The 23,590-nt window shown below is 37.2% G+C and overlaps 1 protein-coding gene across 1 annotated transcript in view; it reads right to left on the reverse strand.

The window, feature by feature from the left end:
* Window positions 1–20,296, reverse strand: part of LOC128206161 (potassium voltage-gated channel subfamily H member 7-like) — a 66,529-nt gene extending 46,233 nt beyond the window's left edge. The window contains exon 1 of the mRNA XM_052908458.1: window positions 20,266–20,296. The gene's annotated coding sequence lies outside the window, so the exon portion shown is untranslated. The remainder of the gene's footprint in view (window positions 1–20,265) is intronic.
* Between the last annotated feature and the right edge of the window lie 3,294 nt (window positions 20,297–23,590).

Below are 23,590 nucleotides of genomic sequence, written 5' to 3' on the forward strand. Positions count from 1 at the left end.
CCTGACCTCACAAGGCATATGTAATAGTTTCAACATCCGTGACCGCTACGGCCTCATAACCTCTCAAGGCATATGTATTAGTTTCACCATCCGTGACCGCTACTGCCTCCTGACCCTACAAGGCATATGTAGTAGTTTCACCATCCGTGACCACTACTGCCTCCTAACCTCACAAGGCATATGCAGAAGTTTCACCATCCATGACCACTACTGCCTCCTGAGCTCACAAAGGCATATGTAGTAGTTCCACCATCCGTGACCGCTACTGCCTCATAACCTCACAAGGCATATGAAGTAGTTTCACCATCCGTGATTGCTACTGCCTCCTGAGCACACAAAGCATATGGTGTATTTTCACCATCCTTGACCGCTACTGCCTCCTGAGCTCACAAGCATATGCAGAAGTTTCACTATCCGTGACCGCTACTGCCTCCTGAGCTCACAAGCATATGCAGAGGTTTCACCATCCGTAACCGCTTCTGCCTCCTGAGCTCACAAGGCATATGTAGTAGTTTCACCATCCGTGACCGCTACTGCCTCCTGAGCTCACAAGGCATATGTAGTAGTTTAACCATCCGTGACCGCTACTGCCTACTGAGCTCACAAGCATATGCAGTTGTTTCACCATCCGTGACCACTACTGCCTACTGAGCTATCAAGCATAATATGCAGAAGTTTCACTATCCGAGACCGCTTCTGCCTCATAACCCCACAAGGCATATGTAGTATTTTCACCATCCGTGACCGCTACTGCCTCATAACCTCACAAGGCATATGAAGTAGTTTCACCATCCGTGACCACTGCTGCCTCCTGAGCTCACAAGCCATATGTAGTATTTTCATCATCCGTGACCGCTACTGCCCCCTGAGCTCACAAGCATATGCAGAAGTTTCACCATCCGTGACCGCTACTGCCTCCTGAGCTCACAAACATAATATGCAGAAGTTTCACCATCCGTGACTGCTACTGCCTCCTGAGCTCACAAGCATATGCAGTAGTTTCACCATCCGTGACCGCTACTGCCTCCTGAGCTCACAAGCATATGCAATAGTTCCGCCATCCGTGACCGCTACTGCTTACTGAGCTCACAAGGCATACGTAGTAGTTCCACCATATCTCCATAACAACAAAAGATATCGTATTGATATCTTAAACATTACTAGATAATGTATTTAGTATACATTGAAATCGCTCGATTCAGTTTTTATTCTGATTTTCAATTTGACGTTTTATGTTTGAAATCGTACCACATAAATCAACATTTGTGAGCGATTATGCAACTTTCTGCGAGAATTGGGCTGTTATACAAAAGAGGAGACACATTTCCATCATACTCGTATATTGCACAGGATCAAGTTATTCAAAACTCTTCGATTTTGATAAATATATTTATCACTTTTTGAGCTATATCCGGTGTCCGTTCCCACACAGTGAGGAGGCCCAATTGCGAAATACGTAAATGAAAAGCTATTGTATCACAGACGAATTGCTATCACATCGCAGACTTTCACTCAAATATAATTCTTTATAAAGTAAGCGTCCATTGTATATTCAAAAAATAATAAAACGGGGTCATACTAAACATTTTTTAGTTGCTAAGAACGAGTTTTGAAAAATAATTTCGAGCACTATGCTGTTAAAACTTTGTTAATTTGTTTATTAAACTTAAGCGGTCGCCCAACATCAGCGCTGTGCCTGCAAATAGGCCTTGTCACAATTACATTGGCATATGCATATAAACAAACATTAACCAGCCTTTACTTGGCAGTACGAGAAAAGAAATGCTAACATCCTAACTAGCATCGGTGTTAACGGTATTCTATTTAAGAGTGACAACAAGACGAATTTTGATGCAAGACATCAAAGACGCGGCTGAATATGTTTAAGCGTTAATATATATGTTTGTTATCATAATGACAGTAAACATACGTTTAAATATTCTAACAATTGTTTACATTCCGAATAAACACGGACATAGCCGAACTATGACGGTTTAATCAACTTTCTAGATCGTAGTTACTCGGTCGTCTCCGGCATTCGTAAATTATTTAGACCTTGCATTATCACAGATAAAATTATTGGTGTCGGGTCGATTCGGCCGAGATATCATTTCGGCCTGATCCTTTTCGGCCTACTTTTATTCATTAATGTTTGTTCTAAATCGTGTGAATTACGCTTTGAACTTTCATCTAATATCACTTAAATTTAAAATAGTCAATTAATGTCGTGTTAAGGCACTTATCTGTGTTATCAAATGCATAATTTAAACTAATATTCACAATATGCCCGTAAATTCTCACATGCTTATTTACTACCACAGAGTGTATATAAATCGTTTTCACAGAAAGTAAATTTCTAAAATAACGAACTCGTGTGACCGGCGACCAGTCAATACAAAAACACAGAGAATAACTTTTTTAAATTTCCTGTTTTAAACATTAGGCTTATACGGTGCTGTTTTGTTTGTGGTGTGTCCGTGTTGTTTTGTAAGCGGCATGTCTCTGGTGTTTTGTGTGTGGTATGTATGTGCTGTTTTGTGTGTGGTGTGTCTGTGTTGTTTTGTGTGTGGTATGTCTGTGGGGTTTGTTTCTGGCATATCTGTGGTGTTTTGTTTGCTGTATGCCTATGCTGTTTTGTATGCGGCATGTTTGTGGTGTTTTGATTGTGATGTGTCTGTGCTGTTTTGTTTGTGGTGTGTCTATGCTGTTTTGTATGCGGCATGTTTGTGGTGTTTTGATTGTGGTGTGTCTGTGCTGTTTTGTTTGTGGTGTGTCTATGCTGTTTTGTTTGTGGTGTGTCTGTTCAGTTGTGTTTGTGGTATATCTGTGTTGTTTTGTATGTGGTATTTCTGTCTTATTTTGTATGCGGTATGTTTGTGTTGATTTTATCTTTGGTGTGTGTTTTTGTTGTTGTTGATTTTTCTGTGTTGTGTCTGTGTTGATTTGTCTGTGGTATGTATGTGTTGTTATGTTTGTGGTATGTCTGTTTTGTTTTGTATGTGTAGTGTCTGTATTCATTTGTTGTTTTGTTTATGATATGTAAGTGTTGCATCAAGTGTGGTATGTATGTGTTGCTTTGTCTGTGTTATGTCTGTGATGATTTGTTTGTGATATATCTATGTTGTTTTGTATGTGGTATGTCTGTGTTGTTTTGTCTGTGGTATGTCTGTGTTGATTTGCCTTTGGTATTTCTGTGTTGTTTTGTATTTGGTATGTCTGTGTTGTTTAATAGGTGATATGTCTGTGTTGTTTTGTTTGGGGCATGTGTAACCAGGTGTTAAATTATAAGTAGTGCGAGTGTTTCTCAGGCGTGTATGTTCCGTTATATATGATTAGCTTGAGTGTGAATACTAATTATCCTGTCATGGCAGTGAACACCTTTTACTTACATAATTGTTGTATTCACGGTCTATGCACAATTTATTAAATCCTTTTCCCCCTTTGTCCCTTTCCTTTCTTCTTTATGTCATTTCACATTTGCTTCTCGTAAGAGACAGATCGTATTTCTATACTAAATTTGACTATATTATAAAAAACATCATAGCTGTCCTGATAAGCTATTTATCTTTTCAATTGTCTTAAATTCCATTAAGCATGTCGTTCGTAATTGTGTATTTTGTATATGCGAATTATTCTCTTTAAAATGTCTCTAAAATACAATTTGTTTGTTATAGGTTTTTTCTCCATATATAAATAAAATAAATATCGAACCCATCAAGGCGTTTACAAAGTGAATAAGCACGAAAGGTTACACATGTCTGCGCGTTTTTGTCTTTGGTATTCTGTCTTGATTTGTCTTAAGTATGTCTGTGTTGTTTTATATGCGTTATGTCTTTGTATTTTTTCTTTGGTATGTCTGTGTTTTTTGACTATGGTATGTATGTGTTGTTTTGTCTGTGGTATATATGTGATGATTTGTTTGTTATATATCTATATTGTTTTGTATGTGGTATGTCTATGTTGTTTTGTATGTGGTATGTCTGTGTTGCTTTGTCTGTGGTATGTCTGTGTTAATTTGTAAGTAAATGTATGGGTTGTTTTGTCTGTGGTATGTCTGTGTTTTTTTGTCTTTGGAATATCTGTGTTACTTTACACATCCTTGTTGATTTGTCTGTGCTATGTCCGATAGTTTTGTCTGCAGTATGTCTGGGTTGTTTTGTTTCTGGTACATCTGTGCTGTTTTGTATGCAGCATGTTTGTGTTGATTTGATTTCGGTATATTATGTGTTGATTTGTCTTTGGTATGTTTGTGTTGTGTTGTCTGTGGTATGTCTGTGTTGATGTGTCTGTGGTATGTCTGTGTTGTTTTGTATGTGGTATGACTGTGTTGTTTGTAAGTGGTATTTCTGTGTTGATTTTTTTTCTGTACGTCTGTGTTTATTTGTCATTGGTATGCCTGTGTTTTACTTTTTGGTATGTCTGTGTTTTGTTTGTGGTTGTGTGTCTGTGCTGTTTTGTCTGTGGTATGACTCTGTTGTTTTGTCTGTGTATGTCTGTGTTGTTTTGTTTGTGGTATATTTGTGTTGTTCTGTATGTGGTATGTCTGTGTTGCTTTTTATGTGGTATGTCTATGCTGTTTTTATGTGGTTTGTCTGTGTTGTTTTGTTTGTGGTATGTCTGTGTTGTTTTGTATGTGGTATGTCTGTGTTGTTTTTTATGTGGTATGTCTGTGCTGTTTTCATGTGTTATGTCTGTGTTGTTTTGTCTGTTGTATGTCTGTGTTGTTTTGTATGTGGTATGTCTATCTTGTTTTGTTTGTGGTATGTCTGTGCTGTTTTATGTGGTACGTCTGTGTTGTTTTGTTTGTGGTATGTCTGTGGTGTTCTGTCTGTGGTATGTCTCTGTGGTATTTTTTATGTGGTGTGTCTGTGTTGTTTTGTGTGTGGTATGTCTGTGTTGCTTTTTATGTGGTATGTTTGTGTTGTTTTGTCCGTGGTATGTTTGTGTTGTTTTGTCGGTGGTATATCTGTGTTGCTTTTTTATCTGGTATGTTTGTGTTGTTTTTGTTTGTGGTATGTCTGTGTTGTTTTATATGGGGTATGTCTGTGCTGTTTTGTTTGTGGTATGTCTGTGTTGTTTTGTTTGTGGTATGTCTGTGTTGCTTTGTATGTAGTATGTCTGTGTTGCTTTGTATGCGATATGCCTGTGTTGTTATGTATGTGGTATGTCTGTGTTGTTTTGTATGTGGTATGTCTGTGTTGTTTTGTATGTGGTATGTCTGTGTTGCTTTGTATGTGGTATGTCTGTGTTGTTATGTATGTGGTATGTCTGTGTTGTTTTGTATGTGGTATGTCTGTGTTGCTTTTTATGTGGTATGTCTGTGTTGCTTTTTATGTGGTATGTCTGTGATGCTTTGCATGTGGTATGTCTGTGATGCTTTGCATGTGGTATGTCTGTGATGATTTGCATGTGGTATGTCTGTGTTGTTTTGTCTGTGCTGCGTCTGTGTTGCTTTGTATGTGGTATGTCTGTGTTTTTATGTTTATGGTATATATGTGCTGTTTTGTTTGTAATATGTCTGAGTTGATTAGTCTGTGCACATTCACATCAGGAGCATATCGGATCGAAAATATTTTGCGAGCCTTTATGGCCACGATCACAATTTTTATTAGGTGTATCAACATTATATATAAAGTAATAAATTAAAAAAAAAAACAAAAAAAAAAAAATCAACAGTTTTTAATTTATGTTTTCTGTTATTTTCTATCCTTCTCAAACCTTTAATACAATAGAGACAATTCGATGTTTTCATAGATCACAAACATATATATACTTAGCAACGAGAAATTAGTATAGTCAGACCCGTCGGCTATGACGCTTGCTATGCTATACTCAGACAATTGCGCTAATTTCAGATTGTCGTTGCTTGTATCTGGCAAATTAGAATCTGAATAAGTATAACTGTTCATAAACTTTTAGTAGGATCTTCTTTCGCATCAACGACATATTTTCCAGGCGGTCGAAATAGTTAATTATCGATGAACTATATTCACCGAGTTCAACAGCAAAAAAGACTAGTTTGGACTCGTCATAACGATTATTAGCGATAACCTCAGGTAAAGCCGATTTGTGCAAAACGATGTTGTTCGTTTTAAATATTAAGGTACTTCATGTGCATTACAAAAGCTCTAATTTTGGATGTAAACAAAGCGTCATTTAATCCTGATTTAAAACTACAAGTAAAGGACAATAAGTTACTTGTTCTATGTTGATAAATGTTTGCATTAAACGAAATGAACTCATTCCGAAAGGTAAACATCATCCATTAAGGCGCTCCCGAAATGGATTTTGGGATAATTTGGCCAAATACAAAATAAATCAAGAAAACTCGACTTTGAAATTGAAATGGCACTGTGTTGGAAATTGTATAAATAAGCAATAAATCTCCACCGCTTGTCGGAAGGTCGGATTTTAGAGTTGGGATTATGCTATGCCGCGAATATTAGGTAATTGCTATTGAAGCTCGTTGGACAGATTCCATTTAGAGACCGGTCTCGGTAGAAATAACCAAACGAATTGCTATTGTATTGTAGGCATTCATTTTGACGTCTGTCATTCAAAACCGCGGATATTGTGTATGTTTATCTTTATTCCTAGGATTCGGAGCTACTCTAATAGGCTACATGCCGCCCTTACACATTTATACAGCAAAAGACACGTTTCACTAAATTGTAAGAAACGTTCAATCCAGTGCAGACTATTACAACCAAACATATCCTTTAAAGGGGTCAAAAACATTGCAATTAAAAGATAAATTAAATAGACAAAGATATAATTTGCATGTCCACAGGAAATGACCAACATGTGTACATCACAGACGTTATTCCTGTACGGCTGTGTACTAGTTCTGGAATGAATATTTTCAGTGCGAATCATCCTATCCATATCCTATGTAAATAACTTTACAAGATACTTTACCGAAATGAGTTTTGCGTCGCCAATTGCAATGAGAAATGCGGACATGGATGCCGTTCTCCAGCACCACAATTCATGGCAAACCCAACATTCAGTGTCCCGCCAACTTGATGTTTCAACAATGGTAAGCAAGATGAGTGTGGCTGAATTTTGTCTTGAAACTACACATTTACCACTGAAACTACTTGTTAATAGCCATATCTATGCCATATAAAAAACCTTCTGTGTCAATGCTTACGCTGTTTTGACAACAAATCGAAAACGAATGCCATCGGCAATGCAATTCGGCTCACTGACCACAAAGAAGGGTTAACTCAGGAATATTAATGTTGTCTGTCACATCGGCAATAACCCATGATATATACCCACAGATCTGCTAATATCGGATTGACAATACTTGTATCGTTTTCCGTTTTATTTGACAGATGAGTAACTAAACGAAAATAACTATTTGGTGGAATTCTATCTTATTTATTACATATTTACTAGACGGGTCGTAACAAAGACATTTTAAATTTTGACAAGGAATTTCAAATTCCTTTGCGATTTGGATGCAGACGATTCTGATTACAGAATGGAAACGCGTGTATCTTCTTCGGTGGACATGCCAGATTAAATACACAACGAAACGAGACTAATTTTGATGAAACGCATCAAAGACGCCGCGAATGTTTTTGAAACATGATTAAAAGGAAGCAGATGCAGTTACCAGCATACCACGTTAGAAGAACCTGGATACAAACTTTATTCAGCAATTGAACGAAACCTGATTTTTAGCGCAAGGTCAACAAACGACCTTGACTAACTGGCGTCAAAATAGTTAAGGTGCTGGTCATGTTTGAAGAACCATTTCCAAATTCGTTGTCTCCAGGCCTAGGCGTTTTCAAATTATCGGTAGGAAACTGCGCATGTTCACCTTACGGTCATAACAATCTTGACCTTTTACCCACATAATATAATGACATTTGCACATAATATAATAAAGTATGGACATAATATAATAAAGCATGCACATAGCGTAATAAAATGTTTACATAATATAAATATGTATCCGCATAATATAATTACAACTGGCATAATATAAGTACAAAACCACAACATATAAAGATAAACTGACATAACTGTGTTTGTACACCATGTAAAGCACTTGGTACATAGTGTAATAAGAATCAAACACAATAATAAAGTTTTTGGACTACGAAAGACAGTGCCGGCGTTCCATAAGTCGTTCCATCGATTCCGACACATGTATCTTTTGCATTTTACCAATTCGAAATTTACAAGGGTCTGTCTATCGTGTCAGTCCTAGTAAATTTAAAAAAAAGAGTCGACATATTTATCTGTACTAATCACGTGACTTTCACAAGCTAAAGATATACACGATAAACTTGGAAACCGTAATCTTGATGTTTCATTGCTCTTTAATCAGTTTATACAATTGTTTGTTCGTGAAGTTTGCTTTTTTTATGAAACATATTTTATAGTTTTATTTTACAAAAAGATATGTTGGCTGGTCCTTTTTTATCACGTGACTCATGGTAAATCATTGAAACACTTCAAAATATCTCGAAATCGAGTTTGATGAAGCAGTTCCTCATCAATTTGCCTCGACTTAACCATGTTAACACTGCAGGTAGAAAGAGTGTTGGTTTCTTAACATTTCGCCTCGATCTAACACGGCAAGTAGAAAGAGTTTTAGTTTCTTAACATTTCGCCTCGACCTAACACGGCAAGTAGAAAGAGTTTTAGTTTCTTAACATTTCGCCTCGACACGGCAGGTAGAACGAAATTTAGATTCTTAATGTAATGTTTATTATTAACTAAAAACATCTGAGTCACATTGTGGATTTATCTCAATTTTATTACAAGTAAAAGAGTAATTAAGGCAATGACGACAGTGAGCTAATCAAAATGTCTTCAACTATTTTCTCCTCACTTTTAAGTCGCAATCAATTTGTACCATAGTTTTTTCTAATGATCGTCGTATTGAAAACTAAATTCAAATTTGTTGACGAGACCTGAATACACTTGCATATCAAGCAGGCATCCATTGCGAAGGAACACAACTCGCTGGCAATTCAGTTTGAATCGCGATATCTGTTCTGTATTTAAAGAACAGTAATGTTCTTTTTAAAGTAATTGCAGCGTTTGAGCCAATGCGAAATGATGTGTAAAAAATTGATTTGTGAGACAATTAAGCCAAATGGAAAATAAGAGATATTAGAAAATTTTGATTTTAAGCTGTAATGGAAGTAGGTCTAGCGGTGTAACACCGCATAGTGGCATAGCCGCATAAACGTGTTTTTCTGTTTATGCGTTGATTTTCAACGCATAAACAAGGCGACCACGTTTATGCGTCGACGCTCAACGCATAAAGCAGAAGTTGCTTTTATAGGTCGCAACAGTGCCTTCTTGCCACATAAAGATGATTAACTTAACCATTTATTATAAAGCTAAAAAATAGAGTTCTAATATTTCAACAAAAACGATGGTGATGACGTTGATGATAGTTGAAAATAAATTATTACTCCCCATGGAGTGTTCACATCTACATTTTCTTGGTTACAAATGATTAGTGCATAAAAACACAATCAATGAAAGAAAGACGTCCATGATGACCCTATATCGGTCATCTGAGTCCTCTTTTTCAAGTGCCCAAAACTAATGTTGTGTTGATTTTTTTTGGAAACAATCAAACTTTCAAAAGTTTTCATTTCGTCGCCCTTGTAACCAGAGATATACGCTGATGACCTAGACCTGAATAAATTTCACAATCGCACAATTACCAGTTGTTCTTGACAAGGAAATAATTATTAGCTAATCTGAGCACAAAGAGCACATGTGGAGCTGTGAGGATTGTTGGATTTCTGTTTTTGTCCGTCGTTAACAATTGACTTTTCTAGAAACGTTTGAAATGACGTTGAAATTTAAGTGCACAATGTCCAGGGCACATGCCCGTCAGTCTGACAAAAAGGCGAGAATATATGTTACGTCATACGACGATTCAATTTTCTGATTGTCCCAAGTGACGGTGTTTTGCGTTGTCGTAACATATATTCCGCCTTTAGTCGGGCCAAACGTCATTTCAAACGTTTTCGCAGAAATATCAGTTGGTTTGGTTCACATTTAAACCGATCTTACTTAATCGTTGTCAGAATTTACGTCTCTAAAAGTCTAGTTCACAGATTGGTTAAGTGGACGTAAAAACTAAGTCCGATCTTGATGAAACATCAACCACAATTGTACTAGTATGTGTTTTAATTGTTTTTATGCGGCGAAAGTGTGCCTTTTGGCCACATAAGAAAGTCCTGTTTATGCGTTGAAAATCACCGCATAAACGTGGTCGATTTCGTTTATGCGGCGATTGTATATGGAAGTCTTTCGTCTGGCAGGATTCCTTAATTGCACTGTAATGCCTCATCACTACGGAGTGTCGTTAGGGTCATCGCCTGTGAATGTGTTGATCTGAAACGCGATACTCGAAAGTTCGATGGTAAAAGCGCGAAATCACGAAACTATGATGGTGAAAAGCAACCGTACGATGATGAAAACGCATAGAAAGATAAAATAATAATTGCGTTTTGAAAAAAAGTTGTGCCGTAATAATAGCATCTTTTATGAAATCTTACAAAGCGTACCTTTTTGTGAGACCGCATCCATCTTGTTTTGTTCTTGTGCTATTCACGTGAAATTAACGCGACGTCTTTATTGACGTCATTAACGTCATTACAATAGCTATCCCACCATTTTCGTTAACATTATAAATTTTATGCAACTTTTTATATCTTGCATTAGACCGCCTTGTAACATCTTACAGCGTCATTTTGGCACGTTCTATCTGTTCAACTGTTCATCAATACTCGTTGTCCTCAACTAATTTATAAGAAAAAATATATAGAAATAAAGGCCAATTAATTTTCGTTACAATAGTATTAATCTCATGATTCGCATTATAAAAATGACTGAAATCTATGCAAAACAGTGCTGACGCGAGGGGAAATCTAATGTGACCCCAAACTTTTGACGTTACGTCTATAATACGACAGTACGATGAAGATATTGCGATAAACTATCGTGTTTTCACCATCTTACTGCCGCGTTTTCACCTTCGTAGTTTCGTGATTTCGCGTTTTCAACATCGTCGTATCGTACTGAGCTAAGAGCTGGTCACATTATAATCAAATGTCAAATATACATGCAACTATATTTTAACATTTTCAGAGATGCCCGAATTGGACCGGAACCTTCGACCCTTACTATTTTTAAGTATTTTATGAAGAATAAGTGATATGATACAGTGTATATTTTTATATAATTTTTTAAAGATTCATTAAAATTATTGTTATTGATCGATAAAACTTATCGTCAAACATGCACGCAACTTTGCTTTTCGCGACTTACAGATAACGACAAAACTTGTTTGCATCGATGATTTTTGTTTTACTGATTGCAGACTTAGTTAAAAACATCTTTTTGCTGGTCAATTGTAAAATCACGGATACATGCATATTAAGTATATTAAGTATTCGATGCTATTGAGAATTTTGATGTTTTATATGTGAAATTTCGAAATATTTTGTGCCACAACAGTCGCTAACATGTTTGATCGCACCAAATGACGGTTATGATGTTGAATGGCGACCGAAAATAACGAGAATCTTGCGAGAAAGCGAAGACAAGAGGAGAAACAACAGTTCTATGACGGGACGTTTCTTCGTCGTAGTTACATGCATTCATAAGTCTGAAAGAACAACTGGTGTTTTAAAAGACATTTTAAACATTATCGTTTATTTACTACTTGTCATCTGTTATAATAACAGAAGTAATAACATATCATAGGTCGAAACACAAACAACAGGGGACAACAAAAGTTGACGTTACACTGGCGTCGCAATATCCATTAGTCAGCAATCGCAGCCAATTAGCTACGACCCACGTTCAAATAATCCTGACACTTTGCCGCGGAAACCTTCAATCACAGTCTGATTTTGCTGAATTAATGAGCTTAACTAAACCAAAAGATCTCGACTCGATCTGTATTGAGGAAAGAAGGAATCCTCTTACGAATGAAGCTCAACCAGGAAGTCCCTACTCGGTCGGTATTGAAAAGAGAAAAAAACGCTTGCAAATACGACTCAACAAAAATGTCTCTACTCGATCTGTATTGAGGAAAGAAAGAATCTTCTTGCAAATACGACTCGACAAAGAAATCTCTACTCGATCTGTATCGAGGAAAGGGAGAATTTCTTGCAAATACGACTCATCAAAGATGTCTCTACTCGATCTGTATTCAGGAAAGGAAGAATCTTCTTGCAAATACGACTCGACAAAGAAGTCTCTACTCTATCTGTATCGAAGAAAGGGAGAATCTTCTTGCAAATACGACTCAACCAAGATGACTCTACTCGATCTGTATTCAGGAAAGGAAGAATCTTCTTGCAAATACGACTCAACCAAGAAGTCTCTACCTGATCTGTATTTAGGAAAGGAAGAATCTTGCAAAAACGACTCAACCAGGAAGTCTCTACTCGATCTGTATCGAGGAAAAGGAGAATCTTCTTACGAATACGACTCAACCAGAATTGTTTTGCATATACGACGCAACCAAGAAGTCTCTACTCGATCGGTATTGAGGAAAGGAAGAATCGTCTTGCAATTGCGACTCAACCAAGAAGTCTCTACTCGGTCTGTATCGAGGAAAGGGAGAATCGTCTTGCAAATACGACTCAACCAAGAAGTATCTACTCGATCTGTATCGAGGAAAGGAAGAATCTTCTTGCAAATACGACTCAACCAAGAACTCTCTACACGATCTGTATCGAGGAAAGAAAGAATCGTCTTGCAAATACGACTCAAACAGATGACTCAACTCGGTCTGTATTCAGGAAAGGAAGAATCTTCCTATGAATACGACTCAACCAAGAAGTCATTACTCGATCTGTATTGAGGAAAGGAAGAATCTTCTTATAAATACGACTCAACCAGGAAGTCTCTACTCGATCTGTATTGAGGAGGGAATAATCTTCTTATAAATACGACTCAACCAGGAAGTCTCTACTCGGTCTGTATTGAGGAAAGGAAGAATCTTGCAAATACGACTCAACTAAGAAGTCTCTACTCGATCTGTATTGAGGAAAGGAAGAATTTTCTTGCAAATACGACTCAACCAAGAAGTCTCTACTTGATCTGTATATATAATATACGCTCGGGTCGGAATGAACCTATCTTACATTCTCGGCCATGGAAGATACTTATATTCATGTACGTGAAGTTAGCGGCCTAGCGGCCTAGCGGCCTAACGGCGTGAAGTTAGCGGCCAAGCGGCCTAGCGGCCTAGCGGCGTGAAGTTAGCGGCCTGGCGGCCTAGCGGCCTAGCGGCGTGAAGTTGGCGGCCTAGCGGCCTAATTATTTTTTCTATGTCCAAGCAATTGTTAATGCGTTTTTTTTTAAAACAATGATAAATCAAGGTTTTTTATTCATATAGTTACATAGCGGCCTTAAATTGTTATCTATTCAGAATATTTTTCTTTATCTTTTATTCTAAAACAATTTTAAATTAACTGTTTTATGCACATAATATCACTCTGAAGCGTTTTTCAACTTTTTTTCAAAAAAGTCGATCGAGCACTTCAGCGGCCTAGCGGCCTAGCGGCCTAGCGGCCTAGCGGCGTGAAGTTAGCGGCCTGGCGGCCTAGCGGCCTAGCGGCCTAAAATGGTATCCTATTTCAAAGCATAAATACATGCATTTTCTTCTAAAACAATGACATCTTAGCTATTTTTATGCACAAATTAACACTTTGAAGCTATTAGCGATTATCAACATTTTTTTTTTAAAAGCGTCGATTAAGCAGTCAGCTATTTCAAATCATTAAACATGCCTGATCTTCTAAAACAATGATATATTTACTGTTATTATGCACAAATTATCACTCTAAAGCGTTTTTTATTTTTTTTTCAAAAAAGTTCATCGAGCACTTCAGCGGCCTAGCGGCCTAGCGGCGTGAAGTTAGCGGCCTAGCGGCCTAGCGGCCTAAAATGGTTTCCTATTTCAAACCATGTATACATGCATTTTCTTCTAAAACAATGGCATATTAACTGTTTTTATGCACAAATTAACACTTTGAAGCTATTAGCGATTATCAACAGTTGTTGTTTTTTAAAAGTGTCGATAAAGCAGTCAGCTATTTCAAAGCATTAAACATGCCTGTTCTTCTAAAACAATGATGTATTTACTGTTTTTATGCACAAATTATCACTCTGAAGCGTTTTTCAATTCTTTTCCAAAAAAGTCGATCGAGCACTTCAGCGGCCTAGCGGCCTAGCGGCCTAGCGGCGTGAAGATAGCGGCCTAGCGGCCTAAAATGGTTTCCTATTTCAAAGCATGTTTACATGCATTTTCTTCTTAAACAATGACATATTAACTGTTTGAATGCACAAATTAACACTTTGAAGCTATTAGCGATAATCAACATATTTTTTTTTCAAAAAAGTCGATTGAGCAGTCAACTATTTCAAAGCATTAAACATGGCTGATCTTCTAAAACAATGATGTATTTGCTGTTTTTATGCACAAATTATCACTCTAAAGCGTTTTTTTTTTTCAAAAAAATTTGATCGAGCACTTCAGCGGCCTAGCGGCCTAGCGGCCTAGCGGCGTGAAGTTAGCGGCCTGGCGGCCTAAAATGCTCTCCTATTTCAAACCATGTATACATGCATTTCCTTCTAAAAAAATGATATGTCAACTGTTTTTATGCACAGACTATCACTCTGAGGCGATTATCAACATATTTTTGAGAAGGATAGGCATGTTCACATGCTTTGAAAAGCTGACTGCTTGTTCGACTTTTTGAAAAAAAGGTTGATAATCGCCTCAGAGTGGTAGTGTATGCTTAAAACAGTTAATATATCATTGTTTTAGAAAACAATGCATGTATACATGCTTTGAAATAGGATGCCATTTTAGGCCGCTAGGCCGCTAGGCCGCCAGGCCGCTAACTTCACGCCGCTAGGCCGCTAGGCCGCTGAAGTGCTCGATCGACCTTTTTGGAAAAGAATTGAAAAACGCTTTAGAGTGACAATTTGTGCATAAAAACAGTACATACATCATTGTTTTAGAAGAACAGGCATGTTTAATGCTTTGAAATAGCTGACTGCTTTATCGACACTTTTGAAAAAATCGCTAATAGCTTCAAAGTGTTAATTTGTGCATAAAAACAGTTAATATATCATTGTTTTAAAAGAAAATGCATGTATACATGGTTTGAAATAGGAAACCATTTTAGGCCGCTAGGCCGCTAGACGCCAGGCCGCTAACTTCACGCCGCTAGGCCGCTAGGCCGCTGAAGTGCTCGATCAACCTTTTTTAAAAAAAAAAAAAAAAAAAAAACGCTTTAGAGTGATAATTTGTGCATAAAACAGTAAATATATCATTGTTTTAGAAGATCAGGCATGTGTAATGCTTTGAAATAGCTGACTGCTTAATCGACGCTTTTAAAAAAAAAATGTTGATAATCGCTAATAGCTTCAAAGTGTTAATTTGTGCATAAAAACAGCTAATATGTCATTGTTTTAGAAGAAAATGCATGTATACATGGTTTGAAATAGGATACCATTTTAGGCCGCTAGGCCGCTAGGCCGCCAGGCCGCCAGGCCGCCAACTTCACGCCGCTAGGTCGCTGAAGTGCTTGATCGACTTTTTTGAAAAAAGTTGAAAAACGCTTCAGAGTGATAATTTGTTCATAAAACAGTTAATTTTAAATTGTTTTAGAATAAAAGGTAAAGAAAAATATTCTGAATAGATAACAATTTAAGGCCGCTATGTAACTATATGAATAAAAAACCTTGATTTATCATTGTTTTAAAAAAAACGCATTAACAATTGCTTGGACATAGAAAAAATAATTAGGCCGCCAGGCCGCTAGGCCGCTAGGCCGCTAGGCCGCCAACTTCACGCCGCTAGGCCGCCAGGCCGCTAGCTTCACGCCGCTAGGCCGCTAGGCCGCTAGGCCGCTAACTTCACGCCGCTAGGCCGCTAGGCCGCTAGGCCGCTAACTTCACGTACATCTTATATTCTTGTTTTTCATGCACATAGTACATCGGGCATCGATCTGTCTTTCACCTTAATTTATGTTTCATACGTTTCACACACGAGAGCTGTATAAGAAGTTTGTTAACTCCGTGACATCAACTTACGAACGGAAACACTTCCTGTCGATGGGGAAACATAGGATCCAGTTTGCAAATTTTGCTGTCTTAATCCAAACAGTTAATTTCCTAAGTTTGTCTTCCGGACCTCGCGGTGCCGGGTGAATGCAGTGTTTTTATCTTCGCGCCAAATATAGCGGGGAATGGGCCTTACCTAGGGTCCCTTGGATGCGGGGGCAGCTGGCGGGGATTTTACCATCAGTTTGTTCCCGTAGGACGGTGATTTTACTCGGGCTTGGTTGGACCGAAAGTCAAAGTCCCCGCTATTCCCCGGACCTGGGGAGGGGGGGGGGGGGCGTGGTAACAATTGACTAGTGCATAATCCCGACTGTCGGGAATCACCTAAAGTTTTGCGATATTATCGTTAAAGGGATATTTTAAGTAAAGGAGTTAGAAGGTGGCCCGATATGGGATATACGGGGCAAAGGAAACAATATGGAGTGAGAGCGAACCTCGAACCCGATACCGGTTTCTTGCGCCCCGTATATCACCTACTAACCCCATAACTCATATATCACGTCGACAACCCGTTAACATGTTTAAATGTTTCATTTATTCATCGGAATATTCATCGGAATTGGAAAATAGACGCCATTTTGGTACAATATAAATTTGGTGTCACCGCGTAATCAGTCTTGGAGCAATGGCGTTGCGTCATCTATGTTGGAAGCGTGATATACTGCGATACAGAACATTAGAAATAGGTATTCATCCGTAGGGGCACTCATTTTGATATTTATTTTTGCGTAATATCAAATTTGTTTTCCCCACTTTGAATGTTTATTTACATTTCCTGATAATGATAATCATTGACATGTTTATTATAATGAACAACATAATCATTTTATATTTAAGAAATATTACACACCACCGAGGGTCATATGACATTATAATGACCGGCCAGTCAGCCACCAAAGGTGTATATGGACCGAGGCCTTAATCCGGTCCTTATAATGCCATATGACCCGAAGTGGTGTGTAATATTTCTTATATTATACCGAACACTTTTCATTACAAGACAAAAAAAATAAAGCGATTTAAATGTGCTTTATTTAACAATCTGATAATGTTTACTTGCGACAAATTTTCGCCGTTGTGAAAATAGCAAGCCGCACTAACCAATCGTATGACGTCAAGTCCATATTACATTTTTGGCGAGGTCCGGACCGGCCCAAAATATAACATGGACCGCTGACGTCATAAAACTGGATTTTCATCAAAATACAGTGATATACGGACCGATCGAGATTGTATACATAAAGAAGGGACAAATTGATGTGAGGTATAATAAAATTATACAGTAAGAGATTACAGTAAAGTATTTCATTGGATATTGACGTCATACCATTGCAATTTCTGCGACGTAACAAAGATGCAAATCCGAACGAAGATGTATATTGTTTATATAGATTATCTTTAGAAAAAAGGCGAAAACATAAGATTTATGTATCAATGACCAGTTGGTGATTGTTGGTGGTTGTTACCTTATCTAGGTATAGTATCTACAACTGATGGATAATTTAGTCAAACTTTTAAAATCTATCAGGACAATTTCAAGCTAGAAGGCTGTGCTCAAGCTTAATTAAGATTCGGTGTATCAATGACTTCCTGTCTTTGTTTGATGTACAAAATATTCCGATGTTGTACGATGACTGTGAAGTATGGTGTTTACATGATAGTATTGAAATAAAAATTGTTCATTTGAAGTTTTGTACGGACAATCTAGGTGTTAGAACTCAAAGCAAAAATAACTTTGATCATGGTGAACTTGGTAGAACACCATTTATCACAAGAAGAGTTGTATAATTATGTAATAAAGTATTGGCCGGTCCTTATAAAGCCATATTGCCTAAAATGGTGTTTCATATTTCTTCAATTTAATTGTTTTAGATTAGCGAAAGGATGAATGGATATCGAAAGCAATGGTTCTTATGAAGGAAACCGTGTTTTATTTGAAAGAAAGGTGCCCAAAACACGATAATAAGGACCCACAAGTCATTTAATAGTTGTGCGTTTTCAGCTAATTAGTACACGGTTACAAACTTGTAATCAGTAATCAGCCAAGCCCGGGTAAAATCCCCGCCCTGCGCGGACAAACTGATTGTAAAATCCCCGCCAACTGCCCCCGCACCCCAGGGACTCTGGGTAAGGCCCATTCCCCGCTATATTTAGCGCGAAGACAAAACCACCGCATTCACCGGCACTGCGGGGCCACCTAGAAGGTAAATACACGGCCCATTTCCCCGGCTATCCCTGGTATGCCCCCGGACCGGAGGGGGGAGGGCGTGGTTACACAATTGACTGGTGCATTTAAAATATCAACTTATGTTTACTTAGACAATATTTCACCGTTGTGAAAATCGCAAGCCGCAAACAGTTTTATGTCATCAGCGGTCCATATACTATTTTTGGCGATGTTTGGACCGGCCAAAACTATGATATGGATCGCTGAGGTCATATAACTTGATATGAATTAAAAAAATAAACATAGATATGCAGGCCAATCGACCTTTGCGATTACATATCGTGATACTCTGATTAAATATCGTGATATATCGCGATACGTTTTTGCCAACGATACTCATCCCGAGAATCACACAATGGTATGTTGTTTTATAAGTGACTTCATCTTTAAACGAGTTTTCCTCTAAAGATTTTACTACCACAAGTGTGTTTTTTTTAAATAAATATTGACATTCACTTTAAATCAAAGTTCAACTTATATGATCAGGATATTGAGGACATAGTTTAGCTAGTGCGTGGACTATAGGTATGTGTGGTGAAGTTCGGTCTATTATACGGCAACTACTGTTGGTATACCACAATGCTCAGTAATTTGCTGTTCATCCGATAGTCATCAAACTTCAACTTAAAGAAGAAATGATAAATACGGCTCACTTCTGGATATACCCATTAAGATATCAACCGATAATCCAACTTTGATCAACACACAATACATCTATATACTCTATCTATGCAATCGTTGTTGGATATACAATAAGACATTTCTATTTTTGAACAACTTATCCGATAGAAAATAATAAATACAATCATTCCCTTGATGTATTCTTCTTATGAATTCCGATCCAAAACAAGCTGTTTTTTGATAACCTCATTAACAATGATGTTAAACCTTGATGCCCGGTTTATCATGTTCGCTATCACATTGAACGACAATGGCTTGCTGATCAAATACATCATCATAAATACAGTTATCAACATGTGTAGTCTTGCCTAAAATTGAATTGAAATTACATGACAAAACAGTCAAAAAAGCATGTTATTTTAGGTATAACATGTGTATATATGTATAATATATGTATAGATATCTTCCAAATAATTCCTAACTAATCTGTGATCACCGGGCATTGGAAAACCTATATCTTGTATCGGAAACATTCAAATTAAATCGTCTTTTAAGAACAATACTTTTTATTAATTTTGTTAAAGTTAAATCTAAAAGATTTAGATCGGAATCGCTAAATGGATCAATCAAATACAGCAATCGCAAATGAGCTGCTGGGAAGTGATTCAAATAAGAAGTAGTAACTTTGAAATGGCCGACATTCTTTCGTCTGTATTGTGATCAATAAGCAGACCTTTGAGAAAGGTACGTTTTCCAGGGAAACACAGTTTATATATGATTATTTAAAATTATCGTCTTTTGCTAAAAAAGATATTTTTTTAACATCTAGTGCTTGACAATTACTACACCCATATCTAATAAGCCAAGTGTTATCGCATTTCAGACAGCCACTGTGTTACAGCAAATCGACAAAACGGCTTTTTGACTCAATGTTTACAAAACATTTTTTTACTCCAACATTTACAGACAGAAACCATTAATATGGGCGATATTACATATAAATTACGCTTTCAGCATTTTATCGAAATCCGGGTGCAAGAAAATGGTTAAAGGCAAATTAATGAAATGTCATGACCACCGGTCGTTGATTGAATTTTAACGATACATGAGGGTGATTTTTTTTTATCCTTTCATCTACGTGTTTGAACCCCAAAGAAGATGCTACCAAAGACTAATCTATATTAATAAAACCATCAGCATGCATGCAATGTTTCGTTGAACTTAATAATTGAACGTCAAAACAAATTACATGTTACATCAACAATACTTATATTCGTCACCGATTTCCTGATCCATGCATAGAGAAACGACCTGAAGCTGCCAGTTCGATGCATCCTCACAACAACAGCAACTGCTTATGGTTAGCATGGAAACACACCGCCACACTTGTTAAGCAGCAAAACACAAGAAAACAGTTGACACGTCTACCATTTACGGCTTTAATCAACGTAAAGCTTGTAGGGAACGCTATAAGGATGAGTATTCGTAAAGATGAAAGCAACTGTTTCAAACAAATTATGCAACCTATATGTAAAACAAACGTGAATGTATTTGAATTCCGTCTTGAATTACTATGAAACACTTGACCATCTTCTAAAACCCTTACGATGGACAACTACTGTTTCTCATGGCACAACCCTTGACCAACTATCCTCGAGTTCGCAGTCTGTAGTACATGTTCAAGACAGTCTGTACCATGTTCAAGCCAGTCCGAACCATGTTCAAGCCAATCCGTACCATGTTTAAGCCAGTCCGAACCATGTTCAAGCCAGTCCGTACTATGTTCAAGTTGCAGCATTACTTTATAATTTTACAATTCAATCCATGTATTTTAATAACGCCAGGGTGACAACCTAATGGTATGAATATATCATAATATAATTCATCGTTACAGTAAAGGTATATTTTTTCTAACAATATAACACAACATTGTAAATCCTAACACTTTTTCCAGTGAGTCAAAACAACACCAACCAATAAAGCATCAACATGCATGTAGTGCTTAGTGTGTCGATAGCTGAACTGTCACTGCACATATCCAATACTCTCTTGTTCTCTCCTTCGTACCGTCTCTTCTTTTTACCGTTCATTATTGTTAAAAGAATTGGCTCATATTCAAAATTATGGAGATTTACAGACCCGTATCTGTCCTGAAAGGAGCTCCAAGGAACGTTGACGTAAAAGAACGCCGAACGTTTATAGAACGTTAAGGACGTTACTGATATGGAAATACAGTAACAATCACGGCATGAACGAACGTTATTATATGCTTTATTTTTTCCAGTTATTCACTAGTTAACGTGTTATTTAATCAAATGAGGACTGTTCCGTAATGGTCATAAGGCGATAATACGTAAACTACATAACCAGTAGATGCTTTATAATTCAAAATATAGTAACGTCTGAAACAGACTACTGCACACTAAACCGTCCTTAAAATGCGTAAAAAGTAAAAGCCAACCGACGAGTAGTGACGGACGACCAACGGCCGCAGCGGAAAACGGACAAGTATCGATCACACCTAAAGTTGAGGCTGAGGAGAGATAATTAAAGCTTACTTTTAAATGCACGGATAAAACATGGGGCTTATAAATTGTTTAGAATGACGCACTTCAATAGTTTTATTTTATTATTCGACTACTAGTTTAGCAACAACTTTGTCACACAATTTCCAATATTGTCTAAAGTTCGGTCAGATTTAATTATTGTTATATTTCAGGATTTTAATTTGTCGTCTTATATCATGTCTGATCGCCACGTTTCGTATATTGTTTCAACTCAACTTTTGACAGAAAACGAAATTACAACTGAATTTCTATTTCAGGACTTAACTTCTTTAAGCTTGGCAATACTGAAAATGTTCTGCAACAATTAAGCCATTCAGAAGAATATGTATTGTTGCAGAAATGGCAATTAAACTCCACCCACTTTTTGGGGTTTCGATTTACTTTAAAACAAACATAGGTAATAGTGATTTTTATTTATTCACAAATCATATGCATTGGTTTTTTATTATTAATGTCTACTGTACATTTACTAAATAATGTCGTTATTGAAAATATCAGTTACTGATAACAAGATTGTAACCATGTGTTTAATAGTTGAAAATGCACAAATGTTAAACCATCACTCTGGTTAATAAGTTATTTCTTGAAGTGTGTCCCCTGTTTAAACAGAGAAAGCAACAAACAAACAAATGGTTGCGTCTGCAGTTTAGTTTTGTGAATACAAGGTGTGTAATAATGCACCAGTCAATTGTAACCACGCCCCCCCCCCAGGTCCGTGGAATAGCGGGGACTTTAAATTTCGGTCCAGCTGACCCCGGGTAAAATCCCGCCCTGCGGGGACGAACTGATGGTAAAACCCCGGCCAAATGCCCCCGCACACCAGAGACTCTATATAAGGCCCAATCTCCGCTAAATTTGGCGCTAAGACAAAACCACCGCGGTAACCCGGCCCTACGGGGCCACATGGAAAGTAAAAACACGGCCAATTTCACCGGCTATCCCCGGTATACCTCCGGACCTGGGGGGGGGGGGGGGGGCGTGGTTAAATTGACTGGTGCATAACATTCATTCAATTCATAAAACTTGACAAACAATACAAATTCAACAATGTGCTTCTTGGTTCGGGTTGTTTTCCTCAAAGGATGCCAGTGTCACGATGTGATTAAGGAGCGACCTGTTTTTGAAGTGACTTAGATTTGGTGGTTAAAGGGTCTTGCTCGTGTTTGTAAAATGCACTTTTGATGACGAAATGGTGTGGCAAATCATTTGGATTGTTAAAACTAAAATACTGACGGCTGGAACCTTTCAACAAATGTTAATAAATACTCAAATATTTCATTTAAAGTCCACGATTTGAATAGCGTACGTGACGCTTTGCAATGAAAGGCTTAAAGCTGCACTCTCACAGATTTACAACTTTTTTATTTTTTGTCTTGGAATGAGCAATATTTGCGTAAATATCTGCAAACCAGTGATTAAAGACTACTGACAAAAGATCATAACGCAGATTTTCATATTTTCGTTCCAAAATTAATAGTTTATGGCTAAAACCGTTATTAACGGTTTAAAAAATGCATAAAACAGCAATTTTTTAACTTAAATATAACACATTTGCAATCTACTGTTTTGTCAGCAGTCTTATATGGTTTACATGAATTTTCGCATAAATTGGCTCGTTCCAAGACAAAGAATAAAAAAGTTGTCATAACGGTAAATCTGTGAGAGTACAGCTTTTAATGTTAAAATTTCCTTGAGATAATTGAAGAGTCCTCGTGGGCAAACGGTTTTGTTGACATTTTCTATTTCACTGTTTCGGCGTGGGTTCGACTTAAACCAGTGTGGGTGGGAATATACTATAATTGTATTTTATCTGCAATTCTGGTATCAACGAGTAATTACTTTACCATATTTTGAACATTCTGATATGGTTTATAAATGATTATGTTTTTAGAAGAAAAACAAACGGTACAAATGTTTTCTTTTTTTTAAAGAATTTGTGGCCAAGAAATGTAAAAAAAAACATGGAAACGAGCTGCATTACAAACTCTCGTTGTTGTAATTAATACTAATCTTAAAGAAATAAAAAACTAAGGCGGTG

Source organism: Mya arenaria, chromosome 10 (genome assembly GCF_026914265.1).
Source record: "Mya arenaria isolate MELC-2E11 chromosome 10, ASM2691426v1".
Taxonomy (NCBI): Eukaryota; Metazoa; Mollusca; class Bivalvia; order Myida; family Myidae; genus Mya; species Mya arenaria.